This window comes from Nothobranchius furzeri, chromosome 13 (genome assembly GCF_043380555.1).
Source record: "Nothobranchius furzeri strain GRZ-AD chromosome 13, NfurGRZ-RIMD1, whole genome shotgun sequence".
Taxonomy (NCBI): domain Eukaryota; kingdom Metazoa; phylum Chordata; class Actinopteri; order Cyprinodontiformes; family Nothobranchiidae; genus Nothobranchius; species Nothobranchius furzeri.
Window position 1 is genome coordinate 22,581,587 of NC_091753.1, and position 18,320 is coordinate 22,599,906.

The 18,320-nt window shown below is 44.2% G+C and overlaps 1 protein-coding gene across 2 annotated transcripts in view; it reads right to left on the reverse strand.

The window, feature by feature from the left end:
• The window catches only part of tpst1 (tyrosylprotein sulfotransferase 1), a 65,941-nt gene extending 56,836 nt beyond the window's left edge, over nt 1-9,105 (reverse strand). For both annotated transcript variants that reach the window (XM_054742908.2, XM_054742907.2), the window contains exon 1: nt 8,922-9,105. The gene's annotated coding sequence lies outside the window, so the exon portion shown is untranslated. The remainder of the gene's footprint in view (nt 1-8,921) is intronic.
• Between the last annotated feature and the right edge of the window lie 9,215 nt (nt 9,106-18,320).

Below are 18,320 nucleotides of genomic sequence, written 5' to 3' on the forward strand. Positions count from 1 at the left end.
ACGTCACACGCCAGACGACATCAACACTGCATACTTTAGTATTTGTTCATTTAACTCGAGTAATATAGATATCGCAATATTAAGCACTGTTATCGAATATCGCAGGCTTTCCTAATATCGTGCAGCCCTAAGGGTGAATAAGTTGACCAAGTTAAGTTAACTTCCACTGACTCAGAAAACAAAAAACCTGAATGTTAGATGTGACTGAGTTTGTGTCTTCTGTTGTTTGAGATCTGCAAAATAAATCTTATTTGCATTACTTGGAAACCCTAGTGAGTTACGGAGACAGTTATTTAATGTGTAAAATAGAAAAATAAGTTTGCATAAAAAGGCAGAGAATGAAGGGTTTAATCTTAAGAACATTTTTATTTTTATTTATTTTTTGTGAGGGAGATGAATCGGCCATTGTATCGTCTATCAGCCTTTGTTAAAAGTTTTATATCGGTCCCAAAAAAAGGCATATCGGTCGGGCCCTAATTTAAATCCTTACAATTGTGAAGAAGTTATTTCTTTATCAGGTCTGCACTTTTTATTATGCCTAAAATATGAAAATTTACTTTTGTCTGTGACAAGCACAGGATCCCTGTTCAGCCTTCCTGAAGAAGAGCTGAACTGCCAGAATTGGTTTGATTTTTTCAACAGAAGCTCCCAAAAACTAAGCCAGATCATGATCCTGATTTCACAGACTGCTTGTTGAAATATCCGTAAATACAAGAGTAGATTCTCAGATTACTTCTTCAAACCGATGACATTCCAACATTGGAACCACTGGCTGGATAGGCTGGAGCTGAGAGTACAGCGAGTAGAAGTTTTAAATAGAATGGTACAGTTCCTTGAAATTCCAAGTTATAGGACCAAGCAATTTGAGAATCACCTTAAGTTTTTATCCTTTTTGGGAATGCTTTAGTAATTAATCACCAACAGTCAAAACCCAACAAAATACTGTCTCAAAGCAGTGGTGTCTAGCCCTGGCCCTTCATGCCCACGATCCTTTGTATTTTATTGGTTTCCTGATCCAGTTACGTGAGCACAATTCATTCAACTACATGTTCTCAGGTTCTGTAGGTTTGCTACATCAGAGAACCATCTCAAACAAACAGGCCAATGTCCCTTGCTCTCTAGGACAGGAAATGTGGCCTGTGACGTCATATACTGACACAACACACAGTTTGTAGCCTTGAAACATTCCTAACACTTAAAAAAACAATCCATAAAAGGAACTACAGTGTGACTCAACACTGCTGGCTCTTTATACATGACAGAGAACAGGAAGACTAGGCAAATTAATACATGTTAGTCAGTTGTATCAGTAAACACATGCTGGCATTTTAAATCTTTGGGTATTTATGGGGCTACACAAAAAAAATCACATTTATTTTCTTTTTTATTTTAACTCAACTGTACTTATAAAACTGATGGAATTGAAGAATTTGTTAAATGGAACCTAAATGAATCTGTTCTGTTTGACATGACATTTAAAATGTAATGCTTAGGGCTGCAACAACGAATCGATAAATTCGATGAAAATCGATTACTAAAAGCGTTGGCAACGAATTGCGTCATCGATTCGTTGTGTCGCACAACTCTTCCAAAAGCGCCCCCCCCCTTCCCGCCCGCCGTTGCGCGCAGACCAGAGCAAGTCAGATCAGCGCGAGGGAGAGCCGCAGATCAGCGCGAGGGAGAGCCGGCAGATCAGGGCGAGGGAGAGCCGCAGATCAGCGCGAGGGAGAGCCTGCAGACTTGCGCTGCTGCGAACCGGTTCCTGCTTCCAGGCAGCGCACGGTCCATTCTCAAAGTGGCGCAACCAAAAAACTATAATTAGCACACGATCGTTCTTGTCTGCACATGTTCTCTATTTTCTGTCTTATTTGTGCCTGAAGCGCGCTACTGCGGAGCTCATCACCTGTGCTGTGGTGATGTCATTTCACGCAGCATCAAAAACGCGCTCTGCGCTTTGCCGTCAGGAGATCCCTTTGGTCTGCTCAAAAGTAACTGATGAGGTGAAAAGGTAAGAATCCAGGCAACAGATTTTCTGGAGAATTATGAGGAGATGCAGGAAGATGAGAGACAGACAGGACAGGAAAATAGTTCAATAAAAACAAAAAAACAATCAATCAATCAATCAATCAATCAATCAAAGCTTTATTTATAAAGCGCCTTCCGCAACCCTGTCAGGAAGCCCAAAGCGCTGAAAGTGAAACAAAGCGCTGAAAACAAAGTGTTGAAAAGTAAAATGTAGGTAGATTCATCTCCACTACACGTTTTTACCTATAAAAAACAATACACATGTCATATTTATACATCTGATACAATTCAGATCACCTTCAAAACTCAGTCACACACCCAGGGCCGTTTCAAGACATTTTGGGGGCCAAGGCAAAATGCCCCCCCCCCCCCCCCCCCCAATAACTGGGCTCCCCAGAAGCCTCTGTGTAATTCATGCCCTCTCCAGTAGTGTTAGTTATATGGTGTTTATAAAAGCCCCTCAGACATTACTGACATGTTCTAATATTATCAGATGAAAAACTAAATTATCAGACATGCTGTCTCATCTGCTTCTTTTCTAAACTTGCAAAAAGTAACAAAAGCATTTGAAAGCCACTATTTGTGGATTCTCTGAAAGTCTCCATGGAGTGTGTGACAACTTAATTTTTCATTGATCCTATCGTCTAATCTCCCAGCTGAAACAAGTATCCTTAATAATCTGTGCACAGGAAGCTTACCGATGCTGTAGTAAAACAAAAGGTATAATAATTTATTATTAATAAAACCTTGTTGCAGCACTAAAGCAGAAAAATGAGATTTTGCATTAAATATGCAAAATATTTACATATGAATTGTTTTAGAGCCCTTTTATTGGCAGAATCTGATATTAATTTAGTTCTTACAAAAAATGGGTCCCAACATGGTTTGTGTGGCGTTGCCATAGTGTGACGTCATAGGCACAGATCCCCTGTCCTCTTGTTTGGAAATGGAAATATGGTCACCCTACATTAAACAAACTGTCCGGGCTTTTGCGCTGCACAGAGACGCTTCGCTGCCTATGACTTTGAACGTCAGTTGAGAGTCAGTCTCATGCAGACTGACCAATGAAGAGAGGGCCTCAAGTTAAGACCCTCTCCTCATTGGTCAGTCCACACGAGGTGGGTCAAAGGTTACTCTGGGCGGGTCACGTGTTGTCAGGCATTCAAGTATTGAGTATATTTACTGCATATTACAGTAAAATATTCTGTATGTGACCACATTATGGTGATCCTCGGGTCGTGATGATGGAGCCCTTGAATATTGTTGCCCAGGGTACAACAAAGTGTTAATCTGGCCCTGGTTCCGCCGTCACATTCCCGCAGAAACTGGTTGATCACACCGGGGCCAGACTACTAGCATGTGGTTTTACAACCACAATGTCCTCGGAAGCAAAAACGCTTTTAAAAGGGAGGGAGGAGTCCTAACTGTTGCTGCAGGCGTGTTGTGTGAGAGTGCAGTTATATACTGGTTAATATATTTTTGGGTTCAGTTGCTTTCATGTGGCCTAATGTGAGTCTATTTGGGATCATTGGAATGATCAGCAGCATTTATTGATGTGACTTTATGGCAGTTGCCCAGGGCATCATCGCAAGGAGGATGGCATTCATTTACTTTTGTTTTATTTGGTATTTTTTCAGTCATTTTTGGAAATAGTGATCAATTTTGATTAATTCACAGCCTATGTTTAATTACATTTAAAATAAATGTCAACAGATGAGATCAAACAAAACAGATGAGAATTGCCCTTAAGCTGTTTAACTTGGACCAAGCATTTTAGGTCACAGATAGATGTAGCTTAGGGTCTCTGTCTATACACCTTATAAGACAATTTAGGTGATGGCATGTTGTTTTTCTGCTATTGAACTGTTTTCTAATAATGTTGTGTTAAATAAAGTGAAGGAAGGAGAGAAATAATGTTTCCCTAGCAGTTTTTAAAAATTTCCCCATGTAATCCGATTAATCGATTAATCGTGTCGAGACTCCATCCGATTAATCGATTATCCAAATAATCGTTTGTTGCAGCATTACTAATGCTGCATTTGCAAAAAAACATAACTTCCTCCAACAAGAAGCCTCATCTCAGAAAAATTCACACAGGAAGTACCAACTCCTCATACCACAGTAGTCCTGTTTTTACAGATCTGAATTTGCTGCTTCTGTTGAACCATCTACAGTTATAAGTAATGCAATCCTCAAAGAAATGATGAGCTGTTGTAACTCACCGACAACCGCCCATACATTATAGGAACAAGCTCCAATTAATGCAAGTCTTATATTAGTCTGTTGGTTATTTTAATGGAATGTCTGCAATCGACAGAACATAATATACCACATTCATAAACAGTTCAGGAATTATTAATCACACAATCTTTGTAGTATAGCAGACAAGTATTATGGGTAAAACAAAGACATTTAAACAACAGGTACCATATCTCAAAGATAACCATAACACAGGAAAGAAGGAAAAAAGCTATGTGCCTCCTGAAAATATGCTATTTTGTGTTTTATATCCATCCATCTTCTGATACTGGGTCAATGGTGGGGGGCTTAAGCTGAGAACCCCACATCTCCCTCTCCTTCTGCTTATCCAGAGGCAGCCATAATTTTGTCCCACCCTTATCTACCACCCAACCCTGCGAAAGCAGCTGACACAGAGAAATACACTGAACTGAGTTTAACTCAGCTCTTTCCAGACCACCTGCATGAAGCAGATGTGCTCTTGGCTACTGAAGGCCATTGGATACTGTTTATTTTATGTAAATAGTTTCCTCTTCCAGTCCTCCAAGAATGCTGCAGTTTATGTCAATGTTCACCGCTGCGAGCCTGCAGGCTCTAGCTGCATCTATTAATTTGTGTTCACTGGATCGTGTCACCCAGTTAAATACTTTCTACATTTTTTATTCCTGAAAAGGCTATTGAAGCAAGTTTTATTTTCTATTGGCTCGATTCTAATGTCCAATTCTCTTTCCTCAGGCCTCCCCTTATAAACGGCACCTCAAGAATACAGGAGCGCACAATGCTCGCTCCCGGGGGTTCAGTTTTACATTTCTGACTCGCTGTTAGAACCTTCTCTGTCATTTTTCTTAATGTAACACTATAGTATGCTAGCTAAAATAATGTGGTGCTTTATGATATAAAATTAGTCAGTAGTTTTCTTAACTTCTATATCACAGCAGCTCAATGGCACCAACTAGCTAGGAAAAGAACAACAAACAACCACAAGCAGACAGTTCTGCCAGCTGACAGAAGGACGGTTGCACCCACATACAATAGGTTCATCGTCTAAACATTTCCCAACAAGAACAGAGTAAGACTCTAAAAAGAACAAATAACACAACAACCTAAATTAAATGTGCAAATGACAAACAGCAGTTATACTTCTGCTGCGTTTGAGTGTTATATATTTTGTGCCACTAGAGAACGCAAGAATGCCGCTATCAAAATGTTTACTGGGCTGAAGAAGAACTGAGTTTGTCACATGACCAAACAAATGTGCTCAAACACAAAGCGGTTAGCAAACAGCACGGCGTGGGAGCAGTTTATTCTTTAGGTTGGTTTACGCTTGACACGTCTGCGAGGTCCATGCTGCTCCGCACGGCCAAATTACGCCATCTTAGCAAGCACGCTCATTCGAGGCCCAAAGTTTCTGCACCGCACACGCACCTAGGAACATTTCTAACCATGTGGAAAAACATGGCAGACTGGCAAGCACTCGTAGCAGCGGAGGTTCGTAAGTACAGACATCTCTATGATTCGGCCCATAAAGATCACCATGATCAAAATATTGATAATAATTGCTGTCACAGTCAGAAAAGACAAAGACGCAGTGAAAAAATGTGAACAACAGTGATTTCTACTTCTACTATGGTGTGGTGTTGTAAGCATGCCGTAGAGCCCCATGCCGCCCCCTACAGTCTGGGAGAATACTGGCTCACAGTGGAGACAAGCGGCAAAAGGTAGGTAGGAACCATAAACGCTGCAAGTTCTGACGTGTGTTTCATGCACGTGTCTCTTTTCTGCGCGTAATGTACATGCTTCAAGCATAAACCAAGCTTTAGTTATTTCCTTTTTGGAACACAAAAATAACATCAAAGCGCTGAGCGTGGCAGAACATGGCACAGCAAACTGAACCGAGACTAGTAAAAACAGGTCAGTCTGTCATGACACTTCTGCTTGCGTCTGACTCCTAATTTGTCGAGTACAATAAAGAAGAAATGTCAGTGTGATTATTTAGTTCAATGTAAGGAAACTAAAGTGTTTGTTTAAACCGTGGCCTCGAGAATGCGCATATAAGCATGCAATCGCAAACGGGGGGTGGGGGTTCCGGTTAACCCTAACCCTAACCCTATTAACCGTTAAAGGGCGTCAATAGCCGGTTAAAGAAACTTTGGAAAGCGTGAATCCCTAATGTGATTCATGTACAGGGAGGAGGGACGGTCAGAGGGTTAATGATCAAGGGGCAAACTCCCTAGCCAAAAGTGAAACCAACGTGGAAGTAGCAAAACCCATAGTTCCCCCCTCATCCACTAGGGGTTGGTTCTAGAAAGGAGCAAGTTCCCATTGACTACTAGAGCTGAACGGTTTTAGGAAATGATTGAATTGCGATTTTTCTAGCAGAAATTGCGATTTCAGTTCAAATCACGATTTCCTTCTAACAAAGGTACAACACTAGCCTGCCATGCCATCCTGTATATTAAGTGAAAAGATGGTCTAGATTCTAATCTAGTACAACAAATCATTCACCTTAATATTTATTGAATAATTAATCATACAATAAAAACAGTTAAAGCTACTCATATTTTCTCACATTAATATATTTATACCTTTATTTTATTTTTTATGTGCTTGTGAAGCAACTTGTGATTTTTTTCTAGCGAGGTGCTGTATAAAAAAACATGTTCTTGTTCTACTTCAAAAATGCAAGGAGGAAATTTGATGGTAGAAATAGCTTCCAAATATAATAATGCACACAGTTTTCCCTGCATCACCAAGGCAGGGTGGCTGCATGTTTTTCTTCACTAAAACTCTGCTATAAAACCTAGTTTATGCTGCGGTCAGCCCCGTGAGAGAGATTCACGCATTGAAAGAGACACTCTGACACAATAGTGTGTTCGAATTAACGTGTGCCATCAGGAAAATTCAAACCATAGCTACATCGACTCAGAGTTTGATGGGAGTCAATCATCTGCCCCCCTTACACACACACACACACAGCCCCGATCTCATTAGCGTTTTTGTATTTTCCGGGAGTGACAAGATGCATGACACAATCAAGATGGCTGTGGTGGGAACCGCCCATTAGACTTCAATAAAGCTCTTCAGAAATGTGTGTGACAGTGCAGAGGGTTCGTCCATCATATAAACAATCAATGGTTATAATACAGCTATTTCATTTCATTCACTTATTTGTAAAGCTACTTCTACCACCAATCAAGGTGGCCCAAAGTGCTGCACACTAAAACCTGTTAAAACTGATAAAAAACATATAGCAATAATTCAAACAAAAGAACAAGACGTTCCAGAATTGTCCAAAGTCAATAAAGCAAGAAAGGAGACAAATCACAGAAATCAATGGTCTGAACCTACTTGATGACAGAAAGCGAAAATGCAGAATCAACTTAGATTTTAAGTCTGCACTGAAGTTGACCCCCTAATGTCAGGTGGGAGTTGGATACACAGTTTGGGTGCAAACGCAGAAAATGTCCGTTCCCCCAACATGTCCTTCTTGTTCGCCGCACCAACAATAGGTCATGCTCAGATGCTCAGATGATCAGAGTGTATTTAGACACCCTTGAATTAGTGTAATGAGGTCACAATGAGGTGCAGAGACCTTAAGACATGGACCAGTAGTATTATGTAAATCATGTACTGGACATTGAGCCATTGCAAGACGGCCAGTACAGGGGTTACTCTGCAGAAAAACATCTCCTACTCCATCTTTAGTCCTTTAAGTGTGATGGTATCTCTCATATAGACGTTTAAATTTTCAGAATCATAATTTTCAGGTTTAGAAAATAGTTAAACTCGTATTTTATTATAGATGTTAGAATGGACCAAAATCGGTCAGTTGCACATGAATCGGACATGGGTATAGGCCCTAAAACCAGGGTTTTATCCAACAGAATGGATGGGTATCGTGTCGGGATGGTGGGGATCGCGCACACATGTCAGAGACCTGCCAACTATCAGGCCTCTGCATTTATCTGGTAGCTATGAACACCTCAGGCTGCAGATCAGTGTAGCTCCAGCACATCATCTATTCATGATGCGACACCTCACGACCAAACTCAGTTCAAAAACAAACAAACGTCGGGTTTATCACTAAACGCTAGTCAAGTATGCAACATGAAAGTGAAGCTCCGCCCCTTTATGGTCTTCGGATTAATTCGGCGTGTTTGTTTATACGTTTATATGTAATAAATGTTAACATTAAAACCCACTTTAGAGACGGACGGGGAGGCTGTCGGATTATAGCGAAACGCGTAATAAACCAACAGGATTTCAGCGCCTGAAGGAGTGTAACCTTACTACCGGTATGTTACGTAAATAGTCTGATATGGTACACAGCTATAGGCGACTTCCTCGTGAGGACATGAAACGGAGTTAATTAGTCAACATGCGACGAACACAGAGGGACTACATGACAGGAGCTGAATGAGTGCTTTTAGCCGTCGGGTTGATTTTTCCAGCTTCTTCCCTTCAAAGCGCCAAACCCCAGAATTATGTAACCCCACTTCATCAGCTGGCTGGCATGTTTAACCACCTAAACCGTACTACGGTGTTTACACCGGACGACTGAAGGCGAATGTCGCAGATCTTCGGATCGGAGAGAAATGAAGAGAGGGTCGGAGCAACAACCCAGCGCCAAAATTAATTTAAAAAAATTATATACCTACCCAATGATGCGGAGTACGCGCAGGACACTCGGGTTAGCGCACCCGCTGAAACAAGCGCTAGCGTCCGGGTAGTCCCACCGTCTTCTGGAGTCACTTTCCAGGCATTCTCTGTCCACACGGACCGCGTGAAACACACGGTTCCCAAGTCTGCTGCGTTGGTGGAGGACGACTAGCGTCTGATAAATCAACCAGTCTGCTACAAGCGGGCAGAGCGGCTGGTGATGGAACCAGAGCGGTGATTGGTCTAAACGTCACAGATCTTTGTGTCGGTGCTGTTGATTGGTTCAAACACAACAGTGGGCGGGACTGCAGTGTATTTAAACCCACAGCTTGGTTTTAATTTCCCCCCACTGGTTTAGAGGGCTGTCAGTGAGTCTCACCAGTTTTTTCCATGTTAATATATTTATACTAATTAAACACATTAAAATATAATCACAATACCTAAAAATCTGTCTTTATCTTAAATTCTAACAAATGAAGACCCAAAATTACCTTTTTTTCCACCTCCCTGTGACACAATATGTTATGAAATAATTTCGTCTTCGTCTTCGTCTTCCTCCGCTTATCCGGGTCCGGGTCGCGGGGGCAGCATCCCAATTAGGGAGCTCCAGGCCGTCCTCTCCCCGGCCTTGTCCACCAGCTCCTCCGGCAGGACCCCAAGGCGTTCCCGGACCAGATTGGAGATGTAACCTCTCCAACGTGTCCTGGGTCGACCCGGGGGCCTTCTGCCGGCAGGACATGCCCGAAACACCTCCCCGGGGAGGCGTCCAGGAGGCATCCTGACCAGATGCCCAAACCACCTCAACTGGCTCCTTTCGATCCGGAGGAGCAGCGGTTCTACTCCGAGTCCCTCCCGAATGTCCGAGCTCCTCACCCTATCTCTAAGGCTGAGCCCGGCCACCCTACGGAGGAAACTCATTTCGGCCGCTTGTATCCGCGATCTCGTTCTTTCGGTCATTACCCAAAGCTCATGACCATAGGTGAGGATTGGGACGTAGATCGACCGGTAAATCGAGAGCCTGGCTTTCTGGCTCAGCTCCCTCTTCCCCACGACAGATCGGCTCAGCGTCCGCATCACTGCAGACGCCAAACCAATCCGCCTGTCGATCTCCCGATCCCTCCTACCCTCACTCGTGAACAAGACCCCGAGATACTTAAACTCCTCCACTTGAGGTAGGACCTCTCCCCCGACCCGGAGGTGGCAAGCCACCCTTTTCCGGTCGAGAACCATGGTCTCAGATTTGGAGGTGCTGATCCTCATCCCAGCCGCTTCACATTCGGCCGCGAACCTACCCAGCAAGAGCTGAAGGTCAGAGCTGGATGAAGCTAGGAGGACCACATCATCCGCAAAAAGCAGAGACGAGATTCTCCTGCCACCAAACTCGACACACTCCACACCACGGCTGCGTCTAGAAATTCTGTCCATGAAAGTGATGAACAGAACCGGTGACAAAGGGCAGCCCTGGCGGAGTCCAACCCTCACTGGGAACAGGTCCGACTTACTACCGGCTATGCAGACCAAACTCACGCTCCTCTGGTAAAGGGACTGAATGGCCCTTAACAGAAAGCCACCCACCCCATACTCCTGGAGCGTCCCCCACAGGGTGCCCCTGGGGACACGGTCATAAGCCTTCTCCAAATCCACAAAGCACATGTGGATTGGTTGGGCAAACTCCCATGCCCCCTCCATCACCCTTGCAAGGGTATAGAGCTGGTCCACAGTTCCACGGCCAGGACGAAAACCACATTGCTCCTCCTCTATCTGAGATTCAACTATCGATCGGACCCTCCTCTCCAGTACCTTGGCGTAGACCTTTCCAGGGAGGCTGAGGAGTGTGATCCCCCTATAGTTGGAACACACCCTCAGGTCACCCTTCTTAAAGATGGGGACCACCACCCCGGTCTGCCACTCCCTAAGAACTGCCCCCGATGACCACGTAATGTTGTAGAGACGTGTCAACCATGACAGCCCTACAACATCCATAGCCTTGAGATACCCAGGACGAACCTCATCCGCCCCCGGGGCTCCGCCGCTGTGTAGTTGTTTGACTACCTCAGCAACTTCTGCCCCCGAGATCGGACAGTCCATCCCCAGGCCTCCCAGCTCTGGTTCCTCCTCGGAATGCGCATTGGTGGGATTGAGGAGCTCCTCAAAGTATTCCTTCCACCGTCCGACTATAGCCTCAGTTGACGTCAGCAGCTCCCCATCCCCACTGTAAACAGTGTGAGCGAGTTGCTGCCTTCCTCTCCTGAGGTGCCGGACAGTTTGCCAGAACCTCTTTGGAGCCGATCGATAGTCTTTCTCCATGGCCTCACCAAACTCCTCCCACGCCCGAGATTTTGCCTCGGCAACTGCCACTGCTGCACCCCGCTTGGCTATCCGGTACCAGTCTGCTGCCTCCGGAGACCCACAGACCAGCCACGCCCTGTAGGCCTCCTTCTTCAGCCTGACGGCTCCCCGAACCTCTGGTGTCCACCAGCGGGTACGGGGGTTGCCACCACGACTGGCACCGGCCACCTTACGACCACAGCTAGCAACAGCCGCCTCGACAATCGCAGAGTGGAACAAGGCCCACTCGGACTCAATGTCCCCCACTGCTCTCGGGACGTGGTCAAAGCTCTGCCGGAGGTGGGAGTTGAAGACCGTCTTGACAGGTTCTTCTGCCAGGCGTTCCCAGCAGACCCTCACTATGCGTTTGGGTCTGCCAGGTCTACGCGGCATGTTCCCTTGCCATCTGATCCAACTCACCACCAGGTGGTGATCAGTTGACAGCTCCGCCCCTCTCTTCACTCGGGTGTCCAAAACATACGGCCGCAGGTCAGATGATACGACTACAAAATCTATCATCGACCTGTGACCTAGGCTGCCCTGGTACCAAGTGTACCGGTGGGCATCCTTATGTTCGAACATGGTGTTCGTTATGGCCAAACTGCGGCTTGCACAGAAGTCCAATAACAAAACACCGCTCGAGTTCAGATTAGGTGGGCCGTTCCTCCCAATCACACCCCTCCAGGTCAAGCTGTCATTGCCCACGTGAGCATTGAAGTCCCCCAGCAGGACAATGGAGTCCCCTGATGGAGCACTATCTAGCACTCGTCCCAGGGACTCCAAAAAGGGTGGGTACTCTGAACTGATATTTGGCCCATAAGCACAAACAACAGTCAGGACCCGTTCCCCGACCCGAAGGCGCAAGGAAGCTACCCTCTTGTCCCCCGGGGTAAACCCCAACACACAGGCAGAGAGTCTCGGGGCTAACAAAAAGCCAACCCCAGCCCTCCGCCTCTCACCCGGAGCAACTCCAGCAAAGTAGAGTGTCCAACCCCTCTCCAGGTCTCGGGTTCCAGAGCCAATGCAATGTGTCGAGGTGAGTCCGACTATATCTAGCCGGTACCGCTCAACCTCTGCCACAAGCTCCGGCTCCTTCCCCGCCAGCGAGGTGACGTTCCATGTCCCAAAAACTAGTTTTCTTGTCCGGGGATTGGACCGCCAAGGCTCCCGCCTTGGTCTGCCACCCGATTCGCATTGCACCGGACCCTTCATGTTCCTCCTGCGGGTGGTGGGTCCACAGTTGGACGAGCCCATGTATCCGGTTCGGGCTGGGCCCGGCCGGGCCCCATGGGCGAAAGCCCGGCCACCAGGCGCTCGCTCACGGGCCCCAACCCCAGGCCTGGCTCCAGGGTGGGACCCCGGTAACCCTCCGGGCCGGGTACTCCGACTCTTCGTTTTAACCGCCATGAAAGATCCTTCGAACCATTCTTTGTCTCACCCTTCACCTAAGACCAATTTGTCATGGGAGACCCTACCAGGGGCACTAAGTGCCCCAGACAACATAGCTCCTAGGATCATTAGGGCACTCAAACTCCTCCACCACGATAAGGTGACGGTTCAAGGAGGAGCCCATGCAATGGGCAATGAAATAATTTGCATAGTGAAAGTGTACCTTGTCAGCACCTAAGAAGGAAATAACTAATATTTTAAAGTGTGCTTTATGAAGCATTTACATCACTAGGAGTCAGCTGAGGTGCTTTGGGCTTTTGAATAGGATGTCTCATGGTCTGGTTTCCTTATCTCACTGTGAGGAGACACTAGAATTGAATAGAATTTAATAGAATGGACTTTATTAATCCCACTGTGGGGAAATTCACTTGTTACAGCAGCACAAACACTTAAGAGAATAATTTGGAGATAATTATTAACAAAGGTACAAGTATATACACATAGGCAGTAATCTAGTATTGTAACCTTTGCCCACTATGAACCGCGAATAAAAAGTGGAAAAAAAAACTTGGGTTCCAAAATTATGAAGCACACTGCAAGAGGCACATACATGCAATGTAAATCCAGTATTGCACAACTATTGAACACATACTGAATATTGTATTGGTGTTATTGTGTAACAGGATAATGCCAGTATAGCTTAGACTGAGGAGTTATACACTCTCACTGTGAAGTTTCCCTGTTTCACTCTACAAGTTTCCCTGTTTCACTCTACAGTGAAATGCAGTGGGTGGGAGGTTTTTTTTAATGAAAAAAATAAGTGGAATCCATGTGTCCCTCAACTTTAACAAGATTCCCTGTCCCTGCACTGGCCACACAGCCTCACAGAATGATGGAACCACCACCATGTTTTACTGTAGGTAGCAGGTGTTTTTCTTGGAATAACGCCCCTTGTTATGCCCAAAAAACTCAGTTTTAGTTTAATCAGTCCACAGCACCTTATTCCAAAATGAAGCTGGCTTGTCCAAATGTGCTTTAGCATACCTCAAGCTCTGTGCTGTGGGCATCACTCTCACATACAGCACCTCCTTTTGTAAAGTGCGCTGAAAAGTTGGACGATGCACTCCATCTGCAGCAAGATGATGTTGTAGGTCTGGCGCTGGTCTGTGGGTTGACCCTGACTGTTATCACCATTTTTCACTTCTGTTTAGCTGAGATTTTTCTTGGTCCTCTACTTGGAGCCTTAACTTGAACTGTGACTGTGGCCTTCTATTTCCTCAATATGTTCCTAACTGTGGAAACAGACAGCTAAAATCTCTGACAACTTTCTGTATCCATCCCCCTAAACCATGAAGAACAATCTTTGTTTTCAGGTCATGTGGGCGTTGTTTTGAGACCCCATGTTGCTACTCTTCAGAGAATATTCAAAAAGTAGGGAAACTTACAAATGGCCCCTTTAATACTGTTTCCTATAACTGGATTCACCTGTGTATGAAGGTCAAAGGTCACTGAGCTTATTAAACCAGTTTTGAGTTCCAACAATTAATTCAAAAGGTTTTGGAATCAATAAAATGACAAGTGTCCAAATGTATGCACCTGCCTAATTTAGCTTAACCAATGATTGCACACTTTCTGTTAATCCTATAAACTTTTTTTCAGTTCTCAAACATCGTGTTTCTCCTATGTAATATTTTTACTGGACTTTTTTATCGTAACAACCAACAATTTATATAGAAAAATCATGAAGATTAACAGAGCTGCCCAAACTCTCCGACATGTCCTGGGGTAACCCAAACGAAAGTGACCAAACAGAAATCCTTCTTTTGGACCAAAATCCACCTAATCCAAAACTGACAGTTTTTCTCTTATAGTGTCGACTCCTCTACTGCCTCTCCCTCCCCTCAGGTTAAGAACCTGGGAGTCATCCTTGGCAGCACTCTCTAATTTAAATCTCATATCAATAACATTATTAGGTCAGCTTAATTTCACCTTCGCAATACTAATCGCCTTCACCCCTCTCTCTCTCCCCACTCTGCTTCTATTCTCATCCACAGTTTAGTCACTTACCGAATTGATTACTGTAACTCACTTCTGGTTGGTTAAGCTCAAAAAATCCTCCACAAGCAGAACTCTCCTATCTCACCACATCAGTCCAGTCCTTCAGCAACTCCACTGGCTCCCAGTTAAACAATGGATCGAGTTCAAAGTCCTACTTCTCATTTTCAAAGCTGTTCACAATCTTTCTCCCTCATAACTATCTGTTCTCATTCACATTGTTTCTCCAGTCTGCTCCTTAAGATCGTCGTCCTCCATCTACCTTACTGTTCCATCCTTCCATCTCACTTCATGTGCCTCAGATCCTTCAGATGCTCTGCTTCCCGCCTCTGGAATTCTCTGTCACAAGCCATCCGCAACTCTGACCCCATCCCCATCTTCAAATCTAAACTAAAAACTCACCTTTTCAAGACTGCATACTGTTTATGAGATAGTTTTGTTATCTGAATTTTGTTCTGTTTTACAGAGGGTTTTTAGGAGCTATTTGCTTTTAACATTTAACTTCATTATTATTATTTTTGTTGTACAGTGACCTTGAGTTCCCTGAAAGGAAAACTTTTCTGTGTTTAAAAAGAACTAAGAAATACACGCAGCTGTGTCCTTTCTTGAGACAAAGGCTCCTTGGTGAAGACCATTTGTCAGCCTGCGGGTCAGAAAAACGATGACACGGTGGGACTAAAAGCACCTGAGAATGCTGAGGGTAAGAAGGAAATCTCATGAAGCCTATCTGCTTTTCTAGAATTTTTTTTTATTTTTTTATTTGGAGACAGAAACAGAGACAAACCAGCCAATGGTGATGCTGATGTGGTAGATGCTCTGGTGTCACTCACAGTAAATGATCAGCAGCACATGTTAACCAGTGTGAGCAGAAACAGTGAGTACTGACAGTAAACAGAGGCTTAGCCAGTGCTGAAGGTCTGATTTGAAGTCACATTCAGATTAATTATCCATCCATCCACTTTTATCCACTTATCCGGGGTCGTGTTGCAGGGGCAGTAACAAAAGCAGAGAAGCGCAGACTTCCCTTTCCCCTTCCGCTTGGGCCAGGACCTCTGGGAGATCCTAAGGCGTTCCCTGGCCAGCTGAGAGACACAGTCCCTCCAGCGTGTCCTGGGTCTTCCTTTATGTCTCTTCCTGGTTGGACATGCCTGGAAAACCTCACTAGAGAGTTGTCCAGGAGGTATCAGATGCCCGAGCCAGGTAAAGATAATGGTTAGATGAATGGAATGTTTGCTTTGCAAAGAGCCAAAATAAAATTTACATTAGACATAAAATCATGTGTTGTAAATAATCAATATTTAATTTAGTTGAACTAAATGTAAAACAAACAAACAAAAATACAACATGTACAAAAACTCTTCTAGTGTCCCTTGTGGGTCATTTCTGCCAGTGCACAGCCCCGAAAAGGAGGCTCTGCCTCGATTGTAGCTCACCATCCTGAATACAGTAGTTGTCCTCTGTTGTGTGTGTATATATATATATATATAAATATATATATATATATATATATATATATGTGTGTGTGTGTGTGTGTGTGTGTGTGTGTGTGTGATTTCTATGTAAGATAAACAGAAAAGAGTTAATGGCATCAACAACAGTAAAAGCAAACATGCAGGCTACTGAACAACAGCAGAATCGTGTTTGTGACTGTGCCTGACACAAAATGCAAATACAATTTCAACATGTTTTAACATGACTTTATCATAGGTTTAGCGTGTCTTAAACATTGCTTAACCCTCCACTTTCCTAATGGGTGTGACCCCGGGAGGAAAGTTGACCATTGAGCAGGGTTGATGGTTTATCCCTTGGGTCCATGTGGCAGGGGTGGGAAGTGAGCACCAACTCACCCCTGCCACATGGCTTTGTGCCATGGGGTCACCCACAAAGACAGTGGAAGGGTTAAGCGTATTTTTAGAATGGCTGTAGTACAGCTTTAGCATCCAATCCCTTCATGTGTCAGATGTTTCTTCACCTCCTTCACAGGGAAACGGTGGTTCAGGAGTTTGGCATTTGTTCTGTAACCATGGGCTGTCGGTTTAATCCTCATCTCCATCCATCTCAGTCTTTGTGTCTTTGGGCAAGACACTTAACCCACCTCGCCTGCTGGTGGTGGTCGGATGGACCGGTGGCGCATGTGCTAGGCAGCCTGTTTGTCAGTGTTCTCCAGGGCTGTGGCAACAATGTAGCTCATCACCACCAGCGTGTGGTTGTGTGTGTGGATGGGTGAACTTCTGTGTAGTGTAAAGAGCTTTGGAGTTAATGGACTTGATAAAGCTCAATATAAGGATAGCTGTGTATTACAGTTAGATGTTAACCATGAAAAAGACCATTTGAGTCAAATTTACACACACACACACACACACTCATGCACTCATGCAGGCACACACACATGCACGTACACACACACACACACACACACACACATGTGCACACCCACATACACACACACACACACACACACACACACACGTGCATGCGCACACACACGCACACAAACTATGCACTCCATTTCCACAGCCACCTTAGAGCCTGGCTGGTGTTCTTCCCTCTATGTAGCTTGTTGTCAGCCTCCATAGTAACTGCATTGATATATTCTCATAGTTGTTGCCTTGGACAAAAGCTTCTTCTAAATACATAAACATGTCATCAACAGTAATTGTGTCTTTAAATAAATTCTGATGAATCAAAGGAACAAACACTCCTAGCTCCAAATGTCTCGGATCACAGTGAGAAATGGAACCAATTGGATTCATAAACGTCTGACTGAGCGTTGATGTGTCCATGCAGCCTCTTCAGGTACATCATTTATTTAGTTTTGAATCTAACATGTCAGAGTGACTTTTTCAGCTTGACGTTCAACCTTCACTTGGACAAAGAATCAACAGAAGTACACGTAAAGCTTTACAATGCAGAGGCTAAGTGAGCTATTCCTTCAGACATGTTAGAGAACTCAGTGATCAGTCAGGTTTTACATTATGAAGGCTCTTATTATCCGAGCTGCAGGCACCAGCAGCAATACTCAGTAACCATTGTGTAACATCCAGCAATGGTCAGTTTAGGTACAGTCTGACCTTTCAACATCTATTCAACATCAGGTCAAAAAGGAGACACAACACTGCATGTGTAAATGAGCCTGCCTTCATACCAGCTCACAGACTCTGCAAGTCTGAAAAATAAACAATAACTTTCTTTCCCAAGGTCCCATCTGGCTACCTCCACAGAAGGAACAACTCCAGCTCGAATCAGTTGCTAAAATCAAGAATGATTTCCTAAATCAATATGAACTTCTTCCATGACTTATAATCTAGATAATACTTAAATAAACATTTGTTTATTATAATAATTATAGTATAATGAAATGCTTCATTAATTGGTGCTCACTGAATGGATGTTATGTTTTGTTTGTCTACTAGAACCTGCCATGTGTTCAACATGTTTTGACGACGAGGTCCTCACATCTGCACTCACAATAACAAGTATGGTTAAGTTAAACTCCAACACATAGTATTAAACCAGTCAGAATATCCTGTATCAAGAAGGTGTGTTTCTGAGTTGTCTTGGCAACATCTCTCAAACTTGTCAACCTCTGATTGGCTGTGCAAATCATAACATCAAAACCTTAAAAC